Genomic DNA, 12371 nt, shown 5'->3' with positions numbered 1-12371 from the left:
CATGAGCATTAATTTGAACGGAATAGCCTACTCGGCCTATGTATAATTTTGATACACAATGTAGTTGTGCATTTCGTAATGCAAATCTTGTTAAATAGGCTTTAAACTCGGAGGGCGTCACAGAAAGAATCTTGAAGATTTGTCACTTTGCATTAGATTAGATTGCCATCTGCTGGTTGGAATGTTACAAATTTTAAGTTTTAATGTCACGTACAATGAAATGCCTTGCAAACTCAAATTGACATGGCAAGGGGGTCGAATGTCAGACAAGAGAGTACTGATAGGCTCATAAAAAGTGTTCACATCATGAAATTCAGTGGTAGCTAGGGGATAGTTTGGTGATGTAGTCAGATAATGTTGTTTATACCAGCGACCTAATATTGCTGTCAAAATAGAAGTAGCATCACCTCAAGAATATTATTATAAGGTACGAGACGTTTTCAACCACAAGGAGTCTACAACAGCATTATTACTTTAGGGCCATCGTACTTAGCAAAAGAGCGTGCACCATTTTAGAACGTTGTAGAATTTTTTTTTAAACCTAGTTAAGACATTCTTCTGAATTCTTCCCAAAATGTTCTAAATATGAATATATTTATATCTGAATACTCTTGTCATGTTCGTTTTATACAGCCTGTAGTCTACTAATCAGTGATATCCACGTAATGAGACAATGTATCCCACAATGCACTGCGTGGTTTGTGTTTATTATAAATAATACAACTCTAAAAACGAACACATGTAATACTTTTTTTCGTTAATCATATTTTAGAAGGACTCACAATTTACCTGTTTATATATTGTTTATATATTTATTGACTCAAACCGTCACAGGGACCGTAATTGTACCGATAGTCAATCCACTCGATTCCTCTTCTGTGTCAGCTTTGCGCAGTGGCAGTATCGTAGCCGATGAGGTCTATCCGAGGCGCGATTATTGCTAGTTGAAAACTTTACCCAATACCCCGCTGAGACGACTTGAAATATAGTCGGCTTTGGCAATTTTTGACGGTCTCTAAGGAGACTGAATTAGCTGTAAAAGTAAATACGTGATAAGAAAATGACATAATATCTGTACTACTGACTGCGTGTGCTAGTCACTTTGTCATGAAATTCTAAACTCATCTGCTTTGGAAGCTACTGTAAAGGCCAACATATTAAAATGGATTTAAAATTCCCTGGAGAGAAAAGTCATCCCGTTTATTTTTTACCGTTTGTATGCAATGTGATGGTTTCTTATTATGACCAGTAGATGTCACTGTCTACCAAAATACATTGGTTATGTAGTGACGTTCAGCAACCAGCTGTGGGCAGCATTGTATTGTATGAGACAATAAAGCATACCGGAAGAATATAATAATATATTCAACTTAGCAGACAATTTTATACAAAGCAACGTAGTGCCGTGCGTGCATACATTATATTCATAAGGCTTTCCATTAGATGTTGGAACATTACTGAGGGGACTTGCTTCCATTCAACCACAAGACCATTAGTGAGGTCGGGCACTGATGTTGGGCTTGCGCGCAGTCGGCTTTCCAATTCATCCCAAAGGTGGTCGATGGGGGTTGAGGTCAGGGCTCTGTGCAGGCCAGTCAAGTTCTTCCACACTAATCTCAACAAACCATTTCTGTATGGACCTCGCTTTTTGCCCGGGGGACTGTCATGAAAGGGCCTTCCCAAACTGTTGCCACAAAGTTGGAAGCACAGAATCATCTACAATGTCATTGTATGCTGTAGCATTAAGATTTCCCTTCACTAGAACTAAGGGGCCTAACCCGAACCATGAAAAACAGCCTCAGACCATTATTCCTCCTCCACCAAACCTTACAGTTGGCATTATGCATTGGGGCAGGTAGCATTCTCTTGGCATTCGCCAAACCCAGATTTGGCTGTCGGACTGTCAGATGGTGAAGCGTGATTCATCACTCCAGAGAACTCGTTTCCACTGCTCCAGAGTCCAATGGCGGCAAGCTTTACACCACTCCAGCTGACGCTTGGCATTACGCATGGTGATCTTAGGCTTGTGTGCGGCTTCTCGGCCATGGAAACCCCATTTCATGAAGCTCACGAAGAACAGTTATTGTGCTGAAGTTGCGTCCAGAGGCAGTTTGGAACTCGGTAGTGAGTGTTGCAACCGAGGACAGACGATTTCAGCACTCGGCGGTCCTGTTCTGTGATATTGTGTGGCCTACCACTTCGCGGCTGAGCCGTTGTTGCTCCTAGATGTTTACACTTCACAATAACAGCACTTACTGTTGACCGGGGCTGCTCTAGCAGAGTAGATATTTGACGAACTGACTTTGGAAAGGTGGCATCCTATGATGGTGCCATGTTGAAAGTCACTGACCTCTTCAATAAGGCCATTCTACTACCAAATTTTGGCAAAGTTATTAGAAATAAAAAAATGTAAAACCTTATTTACATAAATATTCAAACCTTTTGCTATGAGACTCGAAATTGAGCACAGGTGCATCCTGTTTCCATTGATCATCCTTGAGCTGTTTCTACAACTTGATTGGAGTCCACCTGTGGTGAATTTGGAAAGGCACACACCTGTCTATATAAGGTCCCACAGTTGCCAGTGCACATCAGAGCAAAAGTCAAGTCATGAGGTCGAAGGAATTGTCTGTAGAGCGTCGAGATAGGATTGTGTCGTGGCACAGATCTGGGGAAGTGTACCAAAACATTTCTGCAGTATTGAAGATCCCCAAGAACACAGTGGCCTCCATCATTCTTAAATGGAAGAAGTTTGGAACCACCAAGACTCTTCGTAGAGCTGGCCACCCGGCCAAACTGAGCAATTGGGGGAGAAGGGACTTGGTCAGGGAGGTGACCAAGAACCCGATGGTCACTCTGACAGAGCTCTATAGTTCCTCTGTGGAGATGGGAGAACCTTCCAGAAGAACAACCATCTCTGGTGGAATCCACCAATCAGGCCTTTATGGTAGAGTGGCCAGACAGAAGCCACTCCTCAGTAAAAGGCACATTACAGCTTGCTCGGAGTTCCAGACTCTCAGACCATAAGAAACAAGATTCTCTGGTCTGATGAAACCGAGATTGAACTCTTTGGCCTCAATGCCAAGCGTCACATCTGGAGGAAACCTGGCGCCATCCGTAGGGTGAAGCATGGTGGTGGCAGTATCATGTTGTGGGGATGTTTTTCAGCGGCAGGGACTGAGAGACAAGTCAAGATCGAGGGAATGATGAACGGAGCAAAGTACAGACAGATCCTTGATGAATACCTGCTCAAGAGCACTCAGGACCTCAAACTGGGGTGAAGGTTTATCTTCCAACAGGACAACGACCATAAGCACACAGCCAAGACAATACAGGAGTGGCTTCGGGACAACTCTCTGAATGTCCTTGAGTGCCCCAGCTAGAGCCCGGACTTGAACCCGATCAAACATCTCTGGAGAGACCTGAAAATAGCTGTGCAGCAACGCTCCCCATCCAACCTGACAGAGCTTGAGAGGATCAGCAGAGAAGAATGGGTGAAACTCTCCAAATACAGGTGTGCCCAGCTTGTAGCGTCATACCCGAGAAGACTCAATGTTGTAATCGCTGCCAAAGATGCTTCAACAAAGTTCTCAAAAAGGGTCTGAATACTTATGTAAATGTGATATTTCAGTTTTATGATAATGCAGTATAACATGGAAGATTTGTGATTGACAACTTCAGTAGGGTCTGAGATATACACAGGAAGGATTTGATTGACCTTCAGTCAGGGTCAGAGTTCGATCCTCTCTCCTTCCTAATGGTTGGAGAAATGAGGACATTGAACACTGCCCTAATATGTTAACCTAAATATCTCAAGACATTAACCCTTTTATTTAACCTACACATGACCTGTTTTTTTTATGTATTTCTATACTCTATGCACCAGCAACCTTAGCCAAAGACCATTTATCAGTCTCAGTTGAATTAATTTCCAGGTTTAATGTTGTCTTTGTGGTTCCACTGTCCTCCATGTGACCCAGGAGGATCATAGGCTTACTCTGACCAAACAGACAGCATGTTCCAAAGAAATAGATAGGCCTCTAAGAATTTATGGCCTTGATTCCGTCAGTCAGAAGACGTGGTAAGATTGAACCATTCCGCAACACCTGCATTCCATTCCAGCTGTACTTGGAGGCATGCCAAAAAAATAAAAAATAATTGGTCCAGCACCACATGCAGGACTAGTTCCTAGGCAACCATGTGACACTGTCGACAATTGCTATGGCAACCAACGTATCGGCCTCTCTCAATTCTTTGATGAAATGTGCAAGAATCTTCTCTTTGTGTGCGAATAGTTTCAATCACTGTGCCATTCTCTAAGTGAGGAGTGAACAGTTGTGAAGACCCAGTCACTACATTCGTAGTGGCTTTTCAAAAGATGTTCCTCTTCCATTGACATGCTGTCCTTTTCACGTTCTCCTTCCAGCTTTTTAGTTCATGTGAAGGCTATGTGAAGTGTTTGAGTTCTAGGTATTATCTCTGTAGAATGGATGTACAGTAAGCTCTCTGGGATGTTATGTATGATATGCCAAGCCGTACACTGTTATGGGCTTTTAAAATACATCTAACCTGTACTCCTCCACAAAAAAATGCATGTTGTGTAGGCTGAGATTTTTTTATTTATTCACAAAATCCTAATGAACATAATTTAGGACTTTTCTCAAAATAGTAGAAAACAGTCAATCTTTATGCTAGTGATATGCTCAAGATCTGTAAAGCACACATGCTTACAGCCACATTTAAAATAGATTTAAATTGGGAAGAGACACAGCACAATTCACTTATGAAGAACAGAAGGTGCAATTCTGAAGTGAAATGTCGTATGTCCAATTATAGAAATATCTCACTATTTCAGATGTGAATCTGAGTCCTCTCCAAGAGGTGACCATACATGACCCCATTATTTACACAATGTTATGCCTCACTAATAGATTAAAGATCACAGGAATCAATACCAACATCTCGCAAGAACCGTGTTAATGATTCAGCTCCACCAATTAAACGTCCCCCGAAATCTTTTAATATTGTCTTTCTCTTAATCACTTCCCAGAGCAGGAGGGGTCGCCCCCAATTAACTGGCTAATTTGACTCTGACACCTCGCCACACCGTTATTGTATTTCAGCATAAATAACGTCACAGTCCCACAGGGAAATATGAGTGTGCGTGTGTGTGTGTGTGTGTGTGTGTGTGTGTGTGTGTGTGTGTGTGTGTGTGTGTGTGTGTGTGTGTGTGTGTGTGTGTGTGTGTGTGTGTGTGTGTGTGTGTGTGTGTGTGTGTGTGTGTGTGTGTGTGTTGGTAACAGGCTAAAGGACATTCACTCATGAGTGGAGTATAAAAGATCTATCAATCATCCTATTTCACTCATACAAAACTAGAGCTGACAATCCACATCTCATATTAGGAATCGCTGTTCGTCACATGTCATTTTGAGCCCTCTTCCCTTGAGGCTTTATTGAAAGACATTTGAAGTCGGTAATGATGTCCATGGACAGGGTCAGGTACGTGTATGCATATTCATTTGTGTGTGTGTGTGTGAGATGCACATGTTTGCAGTATCTGGGTGTGTGTGCGTGTGCACGCCTGTGTGTCTGTAGACGGTGTGTGTGTGTACATTGATTAGCAGAGAGACGGGAACCGCGGGTCCTGCTCGTTCCTGTCAGATTATTAGAAGCATCCAGTCAGGGCCCTGGTAGCCTGCAAGGCTCTGTAGTGACTTTTTAAAGGGTATCTGCCTCCCCCTATTTCCTCAGAGCCCAGGTGCTTTTACTTATATTTATGTTACCATATTACTGGTAGAGCACAGCAAAACCCTCAGACACACACTTCACAACAGCACCCGGACACTGATACTGCAGGCAAAGGTGGGATTCTGAAGTAGTTTTGAAATGTGGTCAACTGCAGTAATTTGACAGTTGGTGGTGTGTGTCACCAAGTTGTGCTATCAATTGTCATTTGAGCTTGAACAATTACATACATTTCCCCTATATGTATTAAGAATTTGGGAATTCTGAGGCGGTTTTAGGAATCTAGGGTAACATGTTCTTGCTGTAGATTTTTGAATTAGCCATTTGGGATATTTCTAGACCCATGGCCTTTAACAATAAGCCCCATCATTGAATGAAAATCCCCCAGATTGAGCAGACAAAATAAAAGCTTTTTATTCCCTGGGACCAGACCACTCAGAAGCGCCGACCTCCAAAATGAAAATGGGCTTTTCAAAGCTACAGTGTACTGTAGGCACTCACACAAACCCTTATTATCCCCAGAGAAACGCTTCTTGCAAATCCCATTATGACAGAATATGAAAGGTCCAGGCCATGGTCAAGGCACTCAATTCTTATGAAGTTCATACAATTTCCACTTCTGAATAAGCACTTGTATTGATAATAAGGAAAGAGTGAGGTAGAAGGATTTTGGCAAGTGCTGATATGAATAAATTCTATTATAGAACACCTTGAAAAGGAACAAAGCCACATCAGGATCAATACTGTAACTATGATGCCGGGCGTGAGGGGGGCATAACCTGGCGGGGGGTCTTTGGTGTCCTCCCCCAGATTTTTGGGGGGCATCTAAAGCTAATTTCCTGCATTCTTACACAATCCAATATGCCGTCTCCATTTAGAACGAAAAGTAAGCAAAAATGCACATAGTCATCAAGCTAGGTAAGATATCATTATTAAATATGTTGAAGTGATTAATAAGACTGCACTAGATCAAAGGAAATTCAATAATAAATATTGTGTTACACCTTTAAACAATAGCCTAACAAATGAACAACTCTTGAAAAAATACAAATATACAGTACATTTGGAAAGTATTCAGACCCCTTCCCTTTTTCCACATTTTGTTACGGTACTCATCAATCTACACACAATACCCCATTCTGCCAAGGCAAAACAGGTGTTTCGAAATAAATAACAGAAATACCTTGTTTACATAAGTATTCAGACCCTTTGCTATGAGACACGAAATTGAGCTCAGGTTCATCCTGTTTCCATTGATCATCCTTGTTGTTTCTACAACTTGATTGGAGTCCACCTGTGGTAAATTCAATTGATTGGACATGATTTTGAAAGGCACACACCTGTCTATAGAAGGTCCCACAGTTGACAGTGCATGTCAGAGCAAAAACCAAGTCATGAGGTCAAAGCAATTGTCCGTAGAGCTCCGAGACAGGATTGTGTCCAGGGACAGATCTGGGGAAGGGTACCAAAACATTTCTGCTGCATTGAAGGTCCCCAAGAAGACAGTAGCCTTGGAACCACCAAGACTCTTCCTAGAGCTGGCTGCCCGGCCAAACTGAGCAATCGGGGGAGAAGGGCCCTGGTCACTCTGACAGAGCTCTAGAGTTCTTCTGTGGAGATGGGAGAACCTTCCAGAAGGACAACCATCTCTGCAGCACTCCACCAATCAGGCCTTTATGGTAGAGTGGCCAGACGAAAGCCACTCCTCAGTAAATGGCACATGACAGCTCGCTCGGAGTTTGTGATGTATCTCCAGACTCTCAGACCATAAGAAACAAGATTCTCTGGTCTGATGAAACCAAGATTGAACTCTTTGGCCTCAATGCCAAGCGTCACGTCTGGAGGAAACCTGGCACCATCCCTACGGTGAAGCATGGTGGTGGCAGCATCATGCTGTGGGGATGTTTTTCAGAGGCAGGGACTGAGAGACGAGTCAGGATCGAGGGAAAGATGAATGGAGCATGGGAATATTTCAGTTTTTTATTTTTAATAAATTTGCAAACATTTCTAAAAACCTGTTTTTGCTTTATCATTATGGGGTATTGATGATTGAACAAGTTATTCCATTTAGAATTAGGTTGTAACGTAACAAAATCTGAAAAAATTAAAGGGCTTTGAATACTTTCTGAATGCGCTATAAAGGCCATGTGAGAATCTCTGGTAATTTAACCCATTTCTTAAGTTATTTTTGAGCATTTGATATTGCCTATAGGGCGCAAAATTGCTGGGACCATGGCTGGCAAGTGAGCTGCGTCACACATGCCTAAATTAACATTTCAGGACTGCAGTTGGGTTTGCAATTCAGAATGTGGGGGAGACATGACGCCCCCGCTCCCAGTGAAAGTTGCGCCCCTGATGCCTGGTATCGCAACATTGTCATGGTGGTTCTAAGAAACGTAGCCTTCTGCATGACTTTGGTGTGGCATGTTTATAGGGCTGTTATGGTGACTGTAACACCGGCGGTTACGAGTCATGACCATAGTCAAATTCCAAGTGAGCCTTTAGTCACGGTAACTAGGCTTCCACAAAACGGCACTCTAATGCTGCACATTAGTAGCCTTCCAAACTTGCTACCTGCCTGGTACTCAGCGTCCTATTATCCCTGTAATCACTCTGACATCAATGCAAATGTATGTAAACTCAGCAAAAAAAGAAACGTCCCTTTTTCAGGACCCTGTCTTTCAAAGATAATTTGTGAAAATCCTATTAACTTCACAGATCTTCATTGTAAAGGGTTTTAACACTGTTTCCCATGCTTGTTCAATGAACCATAAACAATTAATGAACACGCACCTGTGGAACGGTCATTATGACAATAACAGCTTACAGATGGTAGGCAATTAAGGTAACAGTTATGAAAACTTAGGACACTAGAGGCCTTTCTGCTGACTCTGAAAAACACCAAATGAAAGATGCCCAGGGTCCCTGCTCATCTGTGTGAACGTGCCTTAGGCATGCTGCAAGGAGGCATGAGGACTGCAGATGTGGCCAGGGCATTAACTTGCAATGTCCGTACTGTGATGTCCGTACTAAGACAGCGCGACAGGGAGACAGGATGGACAGCTGATCATCCTTGCAGTGGCAGACCACGTGTAACAACGCCTGCACAGGATTGGTACATCCGAACATCACACCTGCTGGACAGGTACAGGATGGCAACAACAACTGCCCGAGTTACACCAGGAAGGCACAATCCCTCCATCAGTGCTCAGACTGTCCACAATAGGCTGAGCGAGGCGGAACTGAGGTGCTTGTAGGCCTGTTGTATGGCAGGTCCTCACCAGACTTCACCGGCAACGCCGTCGCCTATGGGCACAAACCCACCGTCGCTGGACCAGCTAGGACTGGCAAAAAGTGCTCTTCACTGATGAGTTTTGCAGTTTTGTCTCACCAGGGGTGATGGTTGGATTTGCGTTTATCGTTGAAGGAATGAGCGTTACACCGAGGCCTGTACTCTGGAGCGGGATCGATTTGGAGGTGGTGGGTCCGTCATGGTCTGGGGCGGTGTGTCACAGCATCATCGGACTGAGCWTGTTGTCATTGCAGGCAATCTCAACGCTGTGTGTTTCAGGGAAGACATCCTCCTCCCTCATGTGGTACCCTTCCTGCAGGCTCATCCTGACATGACCCTCCAGCATGACAATGCCACCAGCCATACTGTTCGTTCTGTGAGTGATTTCCTGCAAGACAGGAAATGGCCAGCAAAGAGCCCGGATCGCAATCCCATTGAGCACGTCTGGGACCTGTTGGATCGGAGGGTGAGGGCTAGGGCCATTCCCCCCAGAAATGTTTGGGAACTTGCAGGTGCCTTGGTGGAAGAGTGGGGTAACATCTCACAGCAAGAACTGGCACATCTGATGCAGTCCATGAAGAGGAGATGTACTGCAGTACTTAATGCAGCTGGGGGCCACACCAGATACTGACTGTTACTTTGTCCAGGGACACATTATTCCATTTCTATTAGTCACATGTCTGTAGAACTTGTTCAGTTTATGTCTCAGTTGTTGAATCTTGTTATGTTCATACAAATATTTACATGTTAAGTTTGCTGAAAATAAACGTAGTTGACAATGAGAGGACATTTCTTTTTTTGCTGAGTTTAGTTATGATGGCCTCTAATACACTGAACAAAAATATAAACGCAACATGCAACAATTTCAAAGATTTTACTGAGTTACAGTTCATGTATGGAAATCAGTCAATTGAAATAAATTCATGAGGCCCTAAGCTATGAATTTCACAGGACTGGGAATATAGATATGCATCTGTTGGTCACAGATACCTTTTAAAAAAAGTAGGAGCGTGGTTCAGAAAACCAGATTGTATCTGGTGTGACCACCCTTTTCCTCATGCAGTGTGTGGAATGTTGTCCTCCCACTCCTCTTCAATGGCTGTGCGAAGTTGCTGGATATTGGCGGGAACTGGAACAAGCTGTTGTACACATCGAGCCAGAGCATCACAAACATGCTCAATGGGTTACATGTCTGGTGAGTATGCAGGCCATGGAAGAACTGGGACATGTTCAGCTTCCAGGAATATTCTACAGATCCTTGTGACACGAAGCTGTGCATTATCATGCTGAAACATGAGGTGATGGCAGTGGGCCTCAGGATCTCTGTATAATTCAATTGTTCGTTGTCCGTAGCTAATGCCTGCCCATACCAGAACGCCACCGCCACCATGGGGCACTCTGGCAACAGCTCTGGTGGACATTCCTGCAGTCAGCATGCCAATTGCAGGCTCCCTCAACCTGAGACATCTGTGGCATTGTGGTGTGTGACAAAACTTCACATTTTAGAGTGGCCTTTTATTGTCCCCAGCACAAGGTGCACCTGTGTAACGATCATGCTGTTTAATCAGCTTCTTCATATCCCACACCTGTCAGGTGGAAATGCTCACTAACAGGGATGTAAACAAATTTGTGCACAAAATTTGAGAGAAATAAGCTTTTCGTGCGTATGGAACATTTCTGGGATCTTTTATTTCAGCTCATGAAACATGGTACCAACACTTTACATGTTGCGTTTTAATTATTGTTCAGTATAAAAAAAAAGGTTCCTATCAGCCTTTTATATTTATTTCTCAACTTTCCTAATATTAAGCATATAGCTTCGCTTTACAACAGGAGTGTAGCCTACCTGGCTGGCATGAAAATGAACCACGGGAAAAGCGTCCTCCATTCGCTATTTAAGTGCATAGATGTACCTGTTCCGAGACAAGTGCATGACAAAACTAATTTCACACATATACTAAATAATATATGTAAAACAAGATTAAATGAAGAATAGTCTGATGGGTGACAATATTATCACTTGTAGAACGTGTGTGTCTAATCCTGGATGCTGATTGGTTAAAACCGCATTCCAGCTGGTGTTTATTCCACAAGTTGAAATGCCTATTTACTCTGTTCCATCTCAGTGCGCAATCCAATGTCTCATCAGCCCAGCCAGACAATTTTTTTCCCCTGTAAAATGGAGCTAGACATTATCTCCCATTTCTAGACTAGCGATTGGTTTTCAATAGTGGAGATTTGTATAAAACTTGCGCTCTGTCTCTTTGACATTTGTAACATTTGTTTCAATATTGAAATTCGATCACCAGCTGTCCCATAGTAATGAATGTCTAGGGGTCAGGAGTCGGGACAAGACAGACAGGCAGGTGTAGTATGGGTGATCTATATATGTTTATATTAGTTACTATGCTGTTACTAAGCAGTAATGTATACGACACCTAATAGGTAATGCACATGTGCACGATTGGGCCGGGCTGTAGAGCACGAGAGGTTTTTACTAAACGACATTAAGTTATACTCCCGTCTCCTGCCTGGTCATTTTCTCCACAACACTCGCACTGAAGGACAAGTTGACCAATAAAATAGGTAAATGTTTGTCCTATGGAGGATAGTAGATTGATATAGGCTAGTGATTTTGCTGTTCGTTACTTATCTTGTTGGCTGAGGAAAAGTAAATGTGGACAGTTCTTTTAATCTGAGAGAGCCATGTGAGTGAGAGGGTCTTTGGAGCATGGCAATTGGCAGCCGGGAGAAGGGGGCATTGTGGCCACACAAGGGGGATGCCAAATTTGAGGCCTGGTGAGAATTTTATCAAGTGCTTGTCAAATTGTGAATGAGAGACTGAGGAAGTGTGTGCAGCCTGCACAAGAAACAAAGCAGAGCTCATGCCTTTCATGCAACTTTGCAGCCTTAGAATGTATTAAAAATTAAATCAAAACATATAGCCCAATGTTTGTATCACAACTACAGTTGCATAAAGTCAGTTGCATAAATTAACACCCACCACCAACTGTCAAATTAAGCATATAGGAGTACCTGTTTCTTTGTTAACCGTTCAACACAGAATAGCCGCATGTGCGCACTCCCTCAAATCGTTTGGAGAAAATATCCTTTCTATTTTATTCAATTGTATTCTTCATAATATAAAATAATGCCACGGAATTCTAAGCAAATCGTGTCTGCTAAATTAATTAGCGTAGCCCACAGCCATAAGGCATAGCCAGATCAGGGCCTAAGATAAGGACAACACAGAGTATGCTATTTTGTTCTTCTGAAATAGATACAATTTTCTTCATATCATGTTTCTTTAGAACTGTCTAAAATAAATCATGGA

The 12371-nt window shown here is 42.9% G+C and overlaps 1 non-coding gene across 1 annotated transcript; it reads left to right on the top strand.

Annotated features, from left to right (window-relative positions):
- Nucleotides 1-883: 883 nt before the first annotated feature.
- Nucleotides 884-1024, top strand: LOC111962880 (U4 spliceosomal RNA). The gene has a single exon (XR_002877168.1). It is a non-coding gene; the product is annotated as a U4 spliceosomal RNA (small nuclear RNA).
- The last annotated feature ends 11347 nt before the right edge of the window (nucleotides 1025-12371 follow it).

The sequence above is a fragment of the Salvelinus sp. IW2-2015 genome, linkage group LG4q.1:29 (assembly GCF_002910315.2).
Source record: "Salvelinus sp. IW2-2015 linkage group LG4q.1:29, ASM291031v2, whole genome shotgun sequence".
Lineage (NCBI taxonomy): Eukaryota > Metazoa > Chordata > Actinopteri > Salmoniformes > Salmonidae > Salvelinus > Salvelinus sp. IW2-2015.
This window is presented reverse-complemented; position numbering and strand designations above follow the sequence as displayed.